At 45.4% G+C, this 14,596-nt stretch overlaps 1 protein-coding gene across 3 annotated transcripts in view; it reads right to left on the reverse strand.

Moving 5' to 3' along the window:
- LOC135196949 (adenylate cyclase CyaB-like) overlaps positions 1-14,596 on the reverse strand; it is a 152,780-nt gene that overhangs the window by 68,108 nt on the left and 70,076 nt on the right. The window lies entirely within an intron of this gene.

The raw sequence follows: 14,596 nt of genomic DNA on the forward strand, positions 1-14,596 counted from the left end.
ACGGAAAACATGTTTCTATTGTACCTCCAGCAAACAGTGGATCTTATTATTTTAATTATAAAGGGTATTATAGTATTGTTTTAATGGCAATAGTCAATGCTAATTTAGAGTTTATAATGGTTGATGTAGGCAAAAATGGCCGGGTTTCAGATGGTGGAGTGTTGGATGAAACTCTTTTTCACCAAAAGTTATTGGAAGGGACTTTAAATGTTGCCTGAAAGTAACGAAACCAAACATGGGTTGAATTTTGTCTCACTGGGGATGAAGCTTTTGGACTGCATGAGCACTTACTGAAACCTTTCCCCCAAGGAGATTTAAACTATGAGAAGAGATTTATAATTACAGATTATCTCGTGCCAGACGAGTAGTGGAAAATGCTTTTGGTGTATTGTCTAATAGATTTCGAGTGTTTCATACCCCCATTGCATTGAAACCTGAGAAAATTGATCTTGTGGTATTGGCAAGCTGTGTACTTCATAATTTTTTACGGAGAAATTGCAGGAAATCCTACACACCTCAAAACATGATTGACTTTGAAAACACTGAAAGTGGCATTTTGCAGGATGGAGATTGGCGAAAGGCCGACTATAATGCTACACACTTTGCAAACATTCAAGTAGCACGCCAACGAAATGCCTGCGATTCAGCTAAAGATGTTAGATTTTCATATGTTGAATATTTCAGTGGTAATGGTAAAGTTCCATGGCAAGACACAATGATACATTAAGAGAATGCTCTTGTTTATATATATATATATATATATATATATATATTATTATATATATATATATATATATATATATGCTTTCAGTCAAAACTTGTTCTTATGTAATCTATATATATATATATATATATATATATATATATATATATATCTATATATATATATATAATATATATATATATATATATATATATATTATATATATATATATATATATATCTATATATATATATAATATATATATATATATATATAAAAATATATATAGTTGCTTTAATGTCAAAACTTTTTCTTATGTAATCACATTGCTAATAAAACTGTTAGTTAAAGGAAATAAAGGCTATATTTACTTACTGGTCATGAGAGTTTCCTTGATTTTCCTGCTGCGTTGTTCATCTTGTAAGTTTGAAGTAGAATCCCTGGGAATTTCTTGATCTGCCGTGAAAAGTAACAAATCATAGTACCATAATTTGGGCACATATACCTCTTCTTCTCCTGCACCAGACCTCCTCGAGGTCCTGACTTTTCTAAGCTCTTTTCGAAAAGATCCTCTGAATGAGGAAATTTTAGCTTTCACAAAATCTACGTCTGCGTTCTCATCAATTTTCTTGCAGACCTCTAATAACTCTTCATAGGCAGCCTGCTTTTTAGATTTATTAAAATAATCTTCACTTTTTACCTTCCATAAACACGGATGAAGTCTATAAAGTTCAATGAATTCAGTAACAAAATCTTGAGTTAAATATTTGGTTGCCTGCGACATACTTGAGAAGTTGCAATGAGGACACTGCTTAAAACGATATGTATGGAGGCCAATCTTCGTCCTACGGGTGAATAACATTCAGTCTCAGGTATCATACTTGTTTCATTCTTGAGGGATGGTCAGGACTCTGGGAGGCTAATCTCTTCCCACACACGTTAGGGACTTGCGCGGCGAGTCAGCAAATTGCAACGGGACAGGACAGGATTTTCAACATGCTGAAAGGATGGCGAGCCAAGACAAGCCCGACGAGACTGGCTTTTTTTCCCCCATACACCATAAAGACTGGACCGATGCGGGACAATCCCCTTGAAATTGACGGGCCAGTCTCTATCGTGTATGGCCAGCTTAATGAAGAGAGCGAAGGGGAAGTTTTCCCAAAGGGAGACTTCTACAGTGATAACTTCTATGGTGATAACGGGATACCGAAGACAACTAGTTCAAGCCGAACTGGTTGTTCCCAAAACAGTAGCACTGGAGAGGCATTCAAACCTCTCAGTGCTATCCATCCTGAACGGATTGACGTATGTTCGGTAAGATCCTAGGATTAAACCAAAAACATAGTCTCTTGGGTTCGAATTCCAAGGAGCAGACTCCACAGAATTCCTTTCATTTCCTTTTTCATTCCGGTATAACCAGGAAGTAAAGGAGAAAAAAGAGAGGAGGATCGACTGCTCTTGCCCGTTCTTCTCTGACTTGCGATGTTCTCACTCTGTTAAACAAAGCTTTCATTCCTACAACTGTTTCGTTCGCGCAAACGCAAGCGAAAGTTAACTGGAGTTAAATGCAGTAAGAGCTGGCGAGAACTTGGCACGTCTTGCTACGCATCTATCTTCTCCGTGATCCACCCTCATGAAGACTATTACAGAGGATCTCCTCTTATCTCCTTCAGTTGCCTTGTCCCGAGGGACAGTGACATCGATCTTGGCACCTAAAAATAGCCATTCCTGGCTTTCACAGGTAGGTCCGAGCCACCAACGCGGCTCGGTCCCTCCTCTCGTCCTGCGCCACTATCGTGATGGAGAAAAGACTATCTATCACTGACTGTGGAAAGGGGGTTGTACACTCGGACACACCTGTACATGAGTATACCCGGTGCAGCCCCGAGACACTATATTTGTGGATGATAACGTCCAGGTTCCCGCTCCAGAAGGAGCAGGTGAGCCGAAGAGAGCCAATTAGTTCCTCTCCATGGAAAGGGTGCAGACCCTTAGAAGTCTCGAAGCGAGACTTTGTAAGGGGCATAGAATACCTTCCCCTTCTTAGGACGTGTAAACCTTTGAAGAGGGAGGTTAGGAGGCGTCAGATGACAAAGACGAAAGACTATGACCCCTTGAAGACTTTCTGAAACACTGGAAAGGAAGGTGGTATGTCATGGCAAGGAACCGCACTGATCAAGAGCAGAGACTTCGTTCGTTAGAGCCGAGCACTCAGATGGGCAGATAGTTGTCCTTCGAGGCCGAAGCTCCGAGAAGAAGAACAAGAGGGATTGTGTGTCTTCTGTCCTACGCGTTTGGACCCTAAGGTCCAACACACAAGGATGGTACTTGACCATTCACCCAGAAGGTGTTGTATGCAGTTCCAAGCTCTACATAACTCCAAACCAGACTGAGGAGCGGACTCATCTGTACTAGTAAAGACTTGTCTCGCCATCCAAGCACTCGTAATAGTAAGCGCTCGGTGAGCGTTAGAATTTGTGAGAATTCCCACGCTCAGCGGGAAAAAATCCAACTCTTGTATGACAATAATCTAGCGAGCCTTTTCTCGCCATCGTACTCAGCAATATGATGAACCTGGGAACTCAGTGAGCGCCAAAGAAACCAAGGGATCCAGGCGCTTGGCGAGACTCCCGATTATTGCAATAATCATCCGGGAATACCCGTTGCCCGAGTGTTTGGAAATCTCAGAAAACCAAATCACCCTGCGAACGCCAGAAATTCCAAGGAATTTAATGGCTTAGCTAGACTCCCGACTTTTGTAATAACAATTACTGGGAATGTCTGTTTCGACAGTGTTTGGAAATTTCAGAAAAACCATAACATTCTGAGAACGGCCGAAATTCCAAGGAATTTGTGCATTCGGCGAGATTTACGGTTATCGTAGTAACAATTATCTGGAATTCTCGTCTTGCCCAAGTGTTTGCAGATAGTAGAAGACCAAAACACTCAAGAGAGTGCTAGAAAGCGCTCAGCGAGACCCCTGAATTTCGTCAAACGATCATCGGGGTAGGAGCCCTCCTCAACTCCCGTAAAAATCGAGGAATGGGCATTCAAGATCCTTCCTCAACAACATGGACGTACGTCCGATAGGACCCGAAGGTCCCTCCAGGAATGTAGTCCCCCGACGCTGAATCCTACGGAGAGCACTCTGCAGGAACCCTCCCATTAACCTCGCCCCTCCCGGTGTAGTCATAGGAAGTAGAGGGAATAGGGGAAGAAGACTGGACGATCTTGCTTGCCTTGCTAGTGAAACTAGTAGGAGAAGCAAGACACAGGTAGCCACCAACCTGCGGTCGGTCACGCACCGTGACCGTCGTCTGGGTGGGGGTGAGAGTGTACCTGACTGGAGAGAGCCGATATTGTCCTCCGACTCGTCCAAGTCCTCGTCGAGGCCGAAACCTCTCAAAAGGACCGGATGGGGAGTCTCCACCGGTCTCTGCGTGCATGGTCCCGCGGGACCATTACATCAATCCTGGGAACCGAGCAATCACTGCGAGAGCGATCACCGGCAAGGCGCGAGTCACCTGAGGGGGACACTCCTTTCGTCACACCGTGCCCAAGTCATGACAGTGAGCGGACTCAGCATCACCAACTCTGGATGCTCGCGAATCTGAAGATTTATGTGCACTCAGGGACTCGCGAACGAGCCCCCAACACAGAACTAGTCTTAGAGGCAGAACCTCTAAGACTAGCAGCAGAAGTGCGAACTGAAGTTTGTGCTTCTACGGCTTCTGACTCGCTATGCCCTGGGAACAGCGTGATGGTTACCGTTCCCGAAGGAATGGAAGAGCCAGCGGAAGACCCAACTGCCTCCTCAGTTTGAGGAGGCAGATTCTTAGAAGTCCTGTGACGAGACTTCTTATGGGGGAGACTACCTTCTTCTACGGCAGTGAGCCTTAGAAGTTGAAGGGGTGGAGACTGATGAAAATTATGATTCTGAAGAGGAGGATGACAATACTTGACGAACTCTCTTCCTCTTCAATTTCTCCGAATTCTGCATGACTTCTTCTATAGGAATAGTTAATAATCACAGGGCAGCGGCAAAGGCTTTGTCCAGTGACGTAACTTCAGGATAGCAGTGGTAAATGAATATGATTTCCAGCAGGGGATCAGTACACACACTCGAGGACCAATATCACAGCATGCTATGAGTCACAGGTACAATTCCTAGGTTAGGATAACGAAGAGCTATCCAACCATCTACTGCTGTAATCACTATCAGCACTGTTAGCCTGTAAAAGAAAGACAATAGGATTTAAAGTAATAAGGATACTCCTCTCGCATCCAAGGGCACCGCCCTCTGAAATGAGAGGAGATCCCCCAAACACCAACACCACCCGCCCCCTCTTCTACCTTTGTCCAATAGTTAGCGAAAGAATGAAGGAGAAGAGGAATTACCAGAAAAAAGAAAGGACAAACCTCCGAAGTTCCCCTCAGTAATTCTCAAAGCATAAGTGCAAATTCGGATGGATACATGTCTCGTCCTAATGTTAAAGGGTGAAAATATGTACGTACTAATAAAGATCTTGGCATACCTTTGCTGCCGACCCTTAACATAAAGTAGAAAGGAGGCTATCAAGGCTATCACAAAAAGTGGGTTTGCATATTAATGATTAAATACAATCAAATATTAACCCTTAAACGCCAAGCCGCTATATACCAAAGCGTCTCTCGTATGCCGGCAGTGTTCGGGAGTTAGCGCCGAAGCGGAAAAGAAATTTTTTTCAAAAAATCACAGCACGCTTAGTTTTTAAGATTAAGAGTTCATTTTTGGCCCCTTTTTTTGTCATTGCCTGAAGTTTAGTATGCAACTATCAGAAATGAAAAAAAATATCATTATCATATATAAATACAGTGGTCCCCCCGTATTCGCATGGGATGCGTACCAGACCCCCCCCGCGAATAGTTAGAATCCGCGAATGTTTGGAACCCCCTCTAAAAATACTCATAAACTCCTATCCTTAACATGCAAACACCAAAGTATCCCTAAAAAGACCATCCTTCATCAAATATACATAAAACATCCTATTATGGTTCATATTAATCTTTGAAATATTATTAATACTGTTTTAAAGTAAATCTTACATTTTATGGTTATACATAAATACATACGTATTATGTACGTACAACATGACTTAGTTACGTATGTGAAAATAATTCAGTCCCCCCATAAGTATTCAGTCATGCACGTTTTCTTTCATACTGTTACTATTTGAGACATCCATTTTCTTTTTACAAGGGAAACAAATGTATGTGAAATCACAAGCGATAGAGAGAAAGAACAAAATTTGTATGAACATTAAACAATTGTTTTACGCTAGTACAACATATGTAAACCGGGTATACTCACCAGTGATGAATGTTGATTAAAGATGATGATGATGAATTAGCCGTGCAGTCCGATGAATGACGATGAAGATATGACTGCACAGCTAAGCAGAGGAGTTACATATCCTCTGAAGGCGCTTCTTCACCTTCAGGAGGCGCTTCGGGAGGCAGTGACTCAGGCGATTTGGGAAGCACTTCTTCAGGCGATTCAAGAGGCACTACTTCAGGCCATTTGGGAGGCTTTGGAGGGTCTTTCTTCGTTCGTGTGATGAACATTGTGATTGGCAACTGCTGCCGTTGCTTCTTCATGGTGGTGAGAGCTTGATTATAGGGCTCCAATGCTGTGTCTAGAATATTAGAAAACTTCAAGGAGTGCTCCATGTAAGGATCCCATGTTGCGACAAACTCCTGGAGGTCGTTTACCATTTTTTTTAACTTGGAACAGGCGTTCCAAAGTCAGGCCCTCCCCCTCCTCCTCCTGATCCTCTCCTGAACCTGGCGGACTTCGTCAGCTCTTCCAAGTCCTGGTCCGTAAGGGGGTCAGAGTGGGCATCAATGAGGGTGCCGACTTCTTCCTCGGTGATATCGTTAAAGCCCTCACCACCAAGAATTTTTGCCAACTGGACTGTCTTATTAATGGCTGAATGCTGGATTTCCTGAGGAGAAAAGCCTGTATAATTATGAACACAGTCTGGCCACAACTTACTCCAGCAGGCATTCAGTGTCTCCTTCTTCATGTCCTTCAACGACCGGTCAATGACAGACAGACACGTGGCAATCGTGAATTTACGCCAATAATCTTTCAGCGTAAATACGCATCAATAAGGTGCTGGAGGAGAGAGGTGGTGTTGGGAGGAAGGAACTCAAGCTGGACTCCTTTGGAATAAAGATCGAGAGGGTGGCCACCAGCGTTGTCCATTATCAGCAAGACCTTGAAGTTGATGTCCAAATCGGCCAGGTATTGCCTAACTTGAGGAATGAAACTCTGGTGAAACCAGTACTCCGTCAGGACTTGGTGATCCAGGCCTTGGGATTATGACATCCAGAAGACGGGCCAGTAACGCTTGTTCTTGGTTCTTGAGTGCCCTGGGATTTGCAGCCTTGTAAATGAGGCCTGGTTTCAGCATGAAACCAGCCGCTTTCCCGCACATCAGGAGGGTCACCCTGTCCTTTTGTGCCTTGAATCCGGAGGCTTTAGCTTCATCCTTCATAAGGTACGTCCGGGACGGCATTTTCTTCCAGAACAGGCCAGTTTCGTCCATATTGAACACCTGTTCTGGGGGATATCCTTTCTCCTGGATTATTTTCATTAAGGCCTCCGGATATTTTGCGGCTGCCTCTTTGTCTGCAGATGCAGCTTCCCCATGTAGGGAAACAGACTTTAGATGGAACCTTTTCTGGAACCAGTGGAACCATCCTTTGCTAGCCTGAAATCCTTGGGGAGCTGAGGACGGTCCCGGTTGTGGTTCTTCTTCGTCTTCCTCTTCAGGAGCTGGTTCTCCAAAGCCCAAGAATTCCAACGTCCCTTCTTCATCGCCTTCCAGTGCCTCCACATCTTCGGCTTTGGCTTCCTCTTCCTCACCACCTTGTGAAGCAGTAGGAGTTGATAGCTGCTGGTAGATCTGTCGTGCTTTTTGGCGTATGATGTTGGAGTCAAGGGGAACGTTCTTCTTCCTGCAGTCCTTTATCCAGAACGCGAGTGCAGATTCCATTTTCACGATGGTTTTGTCTCTCACTGTGGACACAGCCTTTGCAGTGCCATGGTATGTCATACTAACACTTTTTCTTATTTCATTTTCTTTTTTCTTTATATATCTAACTGTGCTCTCATTCACTTTGAAATGGCAGCCGACTGCAGCGTAACTTTTTCCCTCCTTCAACATATCGAGAAGTTTCACCTTCTCGTCAAGCTTCATTACGGTCTTCTTTCTTTTAGCTTCTTGGTCAGAAGCCTTAGAAGGAGCAGGGCGCTTTTTAGGGGCCATTTACGGTACGATGCACACAGATATTTGCTGATACGCATAAGAGCTTAGTGTTAACGTTCGTGTATACCCGTAAGTTTCTGCGCAGTGAGGCTGCTCGGGTACTAGATGCGCGATACCCACAATTCCATCTCCGCGAAATGGGGCCAGGGTTCAACCAATCAACACCAAGTGTACAACCAATGAGCGACAAGGAAAATGAATGCTGCTCCTGGATTGGCTGCTGTGCAGACAATAGCCAATAGCGTTTTAAATATTATTTCGTTTGGGTGCTGCTCTAAGAAGGTGTCACGGCATCATAAGATTTGTTTATCTGTGGAAAGTTGGCTTGGGTACAGCATCTTTTAAGAAAACCCGACTTTGTTACCGAGATTTTGCTGTGTTTACATGAAAGTATTACAGAACTGTAATATTTGAAAATTAATAAAGCTTTTTTTCATCATAAAAATTTATTTTGTCACGAAAATATACTCATTATGTACGTATGAAAAATACACATACATGTACGTACTGTGTGCCGCATACAGAAAAATACGTACCCTGCTACAAATATGTATATAATCATTGTCTTATGTACTTTAGATATGGTCTGCATACTTTTATTATCATCCTAAAACAATTTATGTACGTACATACATATCATAATTAGAAATCTTAAAAAATTTCATAAAATGTACAGCCTGCACAATGCGTACCCAATTGACCCAATATTTATTTATGTAAGTTCAATGGCAGTGTTGCTAAACTAACGCATTTCATGCTAGATCTGGAGTTTTCAGATTTAATCTAGCACCCTTGTTTTCCAATTTGTGCGGTCGCGCAATCCTAGAGATTTTTATGATTATCTAACGTGAAATTTGGCGTGTTATCGAAGGTAATGAACAAATTATTAATAATATATTAACACAGTGGTGCTTAAAAATCTGCCCTGACGCCAATTTTACAAAAACAACAACTGTCATGTGTGTGACACACCTGTGAATGTCTTTGAGACAAACCCTAAGGCTATAATTATAAGATTATAGGGGTTGTTTTTCATTTCCAGGTACTGCTTAAATCTCCTTCCTACATCCGCCCTGCCCTTGACCTCTCTCTCTTTTCTACATCTTACAGTTATCCAAGCGAGAGTTTTTTTTTATGTGATAACATAGGCCCTCCAATTGCTTTTTCATCTGGAAAATATTTATTTTGTATACAATTGCCTTTCTCGGCTGTGAAGTTGATGTCTATCCGTGGCTGTGAGATGACCAGGAATGACATGTAAGTCAGTGTCAAAGTAACTCTACACTTCAGTCAGACCAAAACTTTGTTGCTATATCGTATTCAAGCAATACATATTCCATTATTGTTTCCTGTCTATCATTTTGTGTGTGTGAGAGAGAGAGAGAGAGAGAGAGAGAGAGAGAGAGAGAGAGAGAGAGAGAGAGAGAGAGATGGCTGTACGTATACGATTGTTTATTTTCTCAGTTGCCAAACTCACACTGTTATGCTTTATTTCATATTATCTTGCTCACCAATTTATACCTACGATATTTTTATTCAATTCATAACATTAAGATTTATAAGGAATGTCTAATAACAGAATAACCATATCATTATGAAATGTCCTTGTATGAATAGTAAACACATAAAAATGACAATTTGTCGAAAATTGCATTTTTCCTAAACTATACAAACCTGAGGTCCTTTAACAATAGGAAGGTAACTAGCGGCAAGCTGGGACGGTCGTAAGCTTACGAACAAGGGAGACGGTAGTTAACTGCTTGTCCGATCGTGCGCGCGCCCGCGCGCCCGAGAGGTGAGAATCACTTTGCTTTAGGCCCATGCAAAAAGTTGCAGAGTGAGGGTGGTATGAGGTGGGACTATATGTAAAGGACCTCAGGTTTGTATAGTTAGGAAAAACTGCAATTTTCGACACTTGTCATTTGTTCCGATACGTAATACAAACCCTCGGTCCTTTAACAATAGGAAGACTCACTTCTTAAGGTGGGAGGAATCTGAGTCTTTTTGGTGAACAGACTGGTGTTCGTCCAACCCTGGAGTGCCTCCCTGGTCGTAAGAGCAAGGGAGGGACCCACCCCAAACCTCTGTCCGATTGATCGGGGTGTGCACCGCAGATCAATGGTCAGACCTCTGGCCAAGTACCTAAGAGAGAGGCAAGCGTATCTCTTCGTACCAGCAAGCAAGAAACTTGTTCCTGTTTGCAAGAGACAATCATAAAATGATGGGTTTGTCTCAATTTGGCATCCACTTCCTCCCCCTTGTTGGAGGAAGTGGTGGATATTTACTCCTATCCCTACTGAAAGGGATAGGATGGTGCTCTATTGAGTAGCTCACCTGCATCTCGTCCTTACCCAGCAGGGTGACGACCGTGTCCCTCTACCCAAAGGTAGAGGGAAGAAAAAGATGGGAAGAGGAGCCAGTCACACTCTCATTCCTCAATCCATTCTTACGGTCACACCAGGACTCGATGCTGTTCAGCCTGCGAGGGTCCTGGGTTAACTACACAACGTGTTGAGCAACCACCACGGTTCCTAAGGAAAAAAAAAAGATCCAAGGAACTGTGGGCAATATCCTGAAGGTAGAAGGAGGTGCATGCGGTCCGGTTGGACCAGGCGCCTGCCTTCATTACCTGCGCCACGGAGAAGTTCTTGCGGAACGCGAGAGAATGATGAAGAGGCGTCCACACTCATCCTGGGTGTCGAGTTTCTTCAGACAGCTCCGTCGCACCTTCACAGGACAAAGCAGCATAGCCTTCGTATCGGAGGCGGTGAAGTCCGTTAGGGAGGGTATTGTGAAGGACTCGAACCAATCGTCAGTTACCGAAGGGTTCTGAGTCTTCGCTACGAAGATCGGTACGAAATCGAGCGTCACAAATCCCCATCCCTTTGTGCTTGACTTCTCAAGAGAAGTCATGCAGTTACCTAAGACGAAAAGAAGGGAATAGTCGTATGACCTATCCCTCTTCTCGACTTTGGTTATGTACAGTACTCATACTGACAAGCTATTAAGACGAAGTAATGATTGCTCTGGAACACCGAACTAAGTCCACAGCATAGTTCGTAACTGACTCGGGCGCTCTGACAGCTGCCGACTGACTGGTTCGGAATCAGTAGAGGCAAGTTGTCCAAGCATCCGGGTAAGTCACGTGACCTTCGCCCTTTAAAGAGTTATGCTGAGAGACCAAACAAATAAAATATTTGTTAGTCACCGATGCCGGACGGCGCGGCGATGATTCTCTTAATGCATAAGCTCAAAAGGCGAAAGTCAATTGCCTTCAAAAGACCGAGGTCCCTGATGGCAAGAAAATCTCATAGACGTTGAATCTCAGCTTAAGGAGAAACAACACTATGTGACGTTGAAGACGAAGGTAGGCAATGAATGCAACCTACGTCTTCCAGCTGAATCGAGAGAAGGAATCGAGAGAAGGAATCTCAAGATTCTAAACCTGTGCTTACAAATGACTGAAAACGCTAACCGCCATTTCATTGCTGTCCGTTGTGCAATGAAAGCGGGGCGTTATTCAGTAATGAAACACAGGGGAGAGCCGCTTGAAGAACTGCTTCTCATGGGCTGAACGTTTGGAAGTAGAGCTGGCAGGTGTGGGAGTAGGCGATGTCTTTCATACATCTGCTAATCCGGGGTGAACAATGAACAATTGTACACCTCCGAATACAAAGATATTTTGAGGACAAACTCAGATTCCGCAAAAATCATTCGCATTATCGGGATACGATGCAGCAAGAGACTATTACAGAATTCTGTTACCGTGCGGTAAACAGAAAGATGAGAGTCGAATAGATATCTCTGTTTAAAATTCTCGCAATACCGAAGACGATGAATACTAGCGTTTCTCAGCAGTAGATGGTCATTCATGTATGCGAGAATCCCCGTTAATCAGAGACTTAAGTCCGTGATTGTTGGGCAGAGATACGGTTGTTATTCAATCAAAACAGGTGAGAAAGACATAAACAACCGTCTATCTCACCGTCTATCTCAAAGCGGCAGCTGATACTGAAATGCCTCGGGCAATTCAATACGCAGTAGCTGTCGCTGACTCGTCATCCTGAGTTGCCAAGTAATCCTTTCCACGAAGGAATGCGTTCGGCTAGAACCACCGAGCATAAAAAGATATGCTCGAGCAATTATATTTAAGCGAAACGAATTTCGTAAATATAAAAGCTTAAATGGTGTTGTTGTGACAACGCCAATAAGTATATAAAATTGAAACTGGAAACTCCTGGGAGGTTGCAGGGCAACCCGGGTTGCAGTTCAATTAGAATACTTTTCGTCTAAGTCGCAATCCGTAAAATAACCAGGATATGCGCCTACCCCTCGGACCATTCAACTGCTTAGCAGAATCATGTCGCGAGGTTAATATACGTAGTATATTTGTAGGATTCTGAACAACGATCTCCCATCCTAAATTCTTTCCTTCAAGAAAACAAAATAAGGATTGGAGATCGACTACCTTCGTTCTCTATTAAAGAGAGTGAAGGAGAAGTCTTCCTCGAAGGAAAGCTTCAATGGTGAACAGAATACTAAGACGATAGTTCAAGCCAAACTGGATATTCCCGTCCGTTCTTCTCTATTCCAGGTTGGTCGCCTACTGTGAGATAGTCTTTTTCTTTCAGCAGCAGTCTTCTTCCTAATGCTAGAAATTCCAGGAATTCGAGCATAGGCGAGGTTCCCGATTATCGTGTAACATATCGGGGATTCTCGTCTCGCTCACTTTGGACCGTGGTCTCGCCTAAGTGTTTGGAGATCGTAAGAAACTCTAACACTCTGAATGCCGCTAGAATTCCGTAGAATTCTAAGCAGTCTGCGAAACCCCCACCGAATTCGTCAAACGATATCGGTGGTGGTCCTCTCGATTCCCGTAGAAATCGAGAATGGGGCAGGATCCCTCCTCAACGACCGGGGCTTACGTTTCAGGTAGGACCCGAAGGTCCCCCCTGGTAGCGCAGTCCCCAACGTGGGATCCTACAGAGAAATCTCTGTAGGATCCTTCCCCTTTCCCTCGTAGCCGTAAGGAGAGAGGGAATGGGGGAGAATTGGATACTCGCTCGCCTTCCCAGTGGAACTAGCAGTTGGAGAAGAGTAGGAGCAGCATCGCCTTGCGGCGATGGCCTCTCAGAGTCTGGGAAAACGTATCGTCAGGAGAAAACGTTTTCCCGAGGAGGGTTACGAACTCTCACTGTAGGTAAGGGTCTGCCGCCACTGTGAACGTCGTCTGGGTGGGGCTGATCGACACCTGACAGGAGAGAGCCGATACCGTCCTCCGACTCATTCCAGTCCTCGTCGAGGTCGAAACCTCTCAGGAGGACCGAAGGAGTATTTAAATACGGTGTCCGAAGACATGTAGAAACGCCGCTGTCGCAGTAGAGGAGGTGGAAGTAGCTTGATCGACCGGCAGAACTGAGAGAGCCTTCTTGTCCGGAGACGAGAGACTCTGGTTCAAGACAGAATCGGCAAGCTCCGATCGCGGCATACCCACCGTCGGTTTGGGTTCCCTCTCGGGCCCCAAAACGACTCGAGCAGAGACATGGGCTCTGCTGGTGGGAGCGGCGATCCTTCCCCCCGGTCGTTGTGCTGACGAATCAGTGCAATAACCTGGGTAAAGTTACTCTGAATCTCGGAAGTTACAGCGTCTTGAGAGTAGGACCGTCCAGTCCCTCCAACAAGAGCAGCTCCCAGGACCCTCCTCCTTAGAAGAAGGACCAGCACAGATCCCTGACGGTTGCCTCTAATCACTTGCGCGTACGTCCTGGTTGGTCCTAAGACCAACCTGGCACGTGCGGCGTCGTGACGGGATCGTGAGCGGCGCATCTCTCACGATCACTCCTATATACCTCGCTCTTCTGGCGTATGCCGAGGAAGTTGAAGGTATCGGAGAGACAGAACTGACGCTACCCACTCTCCCCCTGACGGTCGCCTCCAATCACTTGCGCGTACGTCCTGGTTGGTCCTAAGACCATACGTGCACGTGCGGCGTCGTGACGGGATCGTGAGCGGCGCACCTCTCACGATCACTCCTAGCTACCTCGCTCTTCCCGGTGTAGCCCGAGGAAGTTGAAGGTAGTGGAGAGACAGACCTGACGCTCCCCCCCCGCTCGCCTGGCAGGACAGCGTACGTGGGGGCTGCAGCCGATCACCAACCCGCGGTGGGGATCGATCTGCAGGCCTGGCCGTGCCGCTCACCTGTGGCGAGCGGCTCGACTGAGCACGTCGACCCCGGTCCCGTGCGTCAGACGAGCTGCTGCTGGTCACCGTATCCGCCCGGTCCCTGTGGGAGCGGCGGTCAGTGACCTGCAGAGCTCGCTTCGCCGTGAGACCGGTGAGCTCCTCGCGGCACGTCAAACCGCTGGTACCAGCCGAGGCTGGTACCGTCTGTCGAGGGGACCTGGGGGACCTCTTCCGAGCCTCCACCCGTGGCTGGTCAGAGACCGTCACGTCCACCCGAGGTACGGCTGGTCGCTGCGAGAGCGGCCGCCGGCCTGGCGAGAGTCACCTGAGCGGCTCTCGACAGTCTTCTGCTCCGTGCCTCGGTCATGACGCTGAGCGAACTCAGGCGTCTTAACTT

This window comes from Macrobrachium nipponense, chromosome 18 (assembly GCF_015104395.2).
Source record: "Macrobrachium nipponense isolate FS-2020 chromosome 18, ASM1510439v2, whole genome shotgun sequence".
In the NCBI taxonomy this organism is placed as follows: domain Eukaryota; kingdom Metazoa; phylum Arthropoda; class Malacostraca; order Decapoda; family Palaemonidae; genus Macrobrachium; species Macrobrachium nipponense.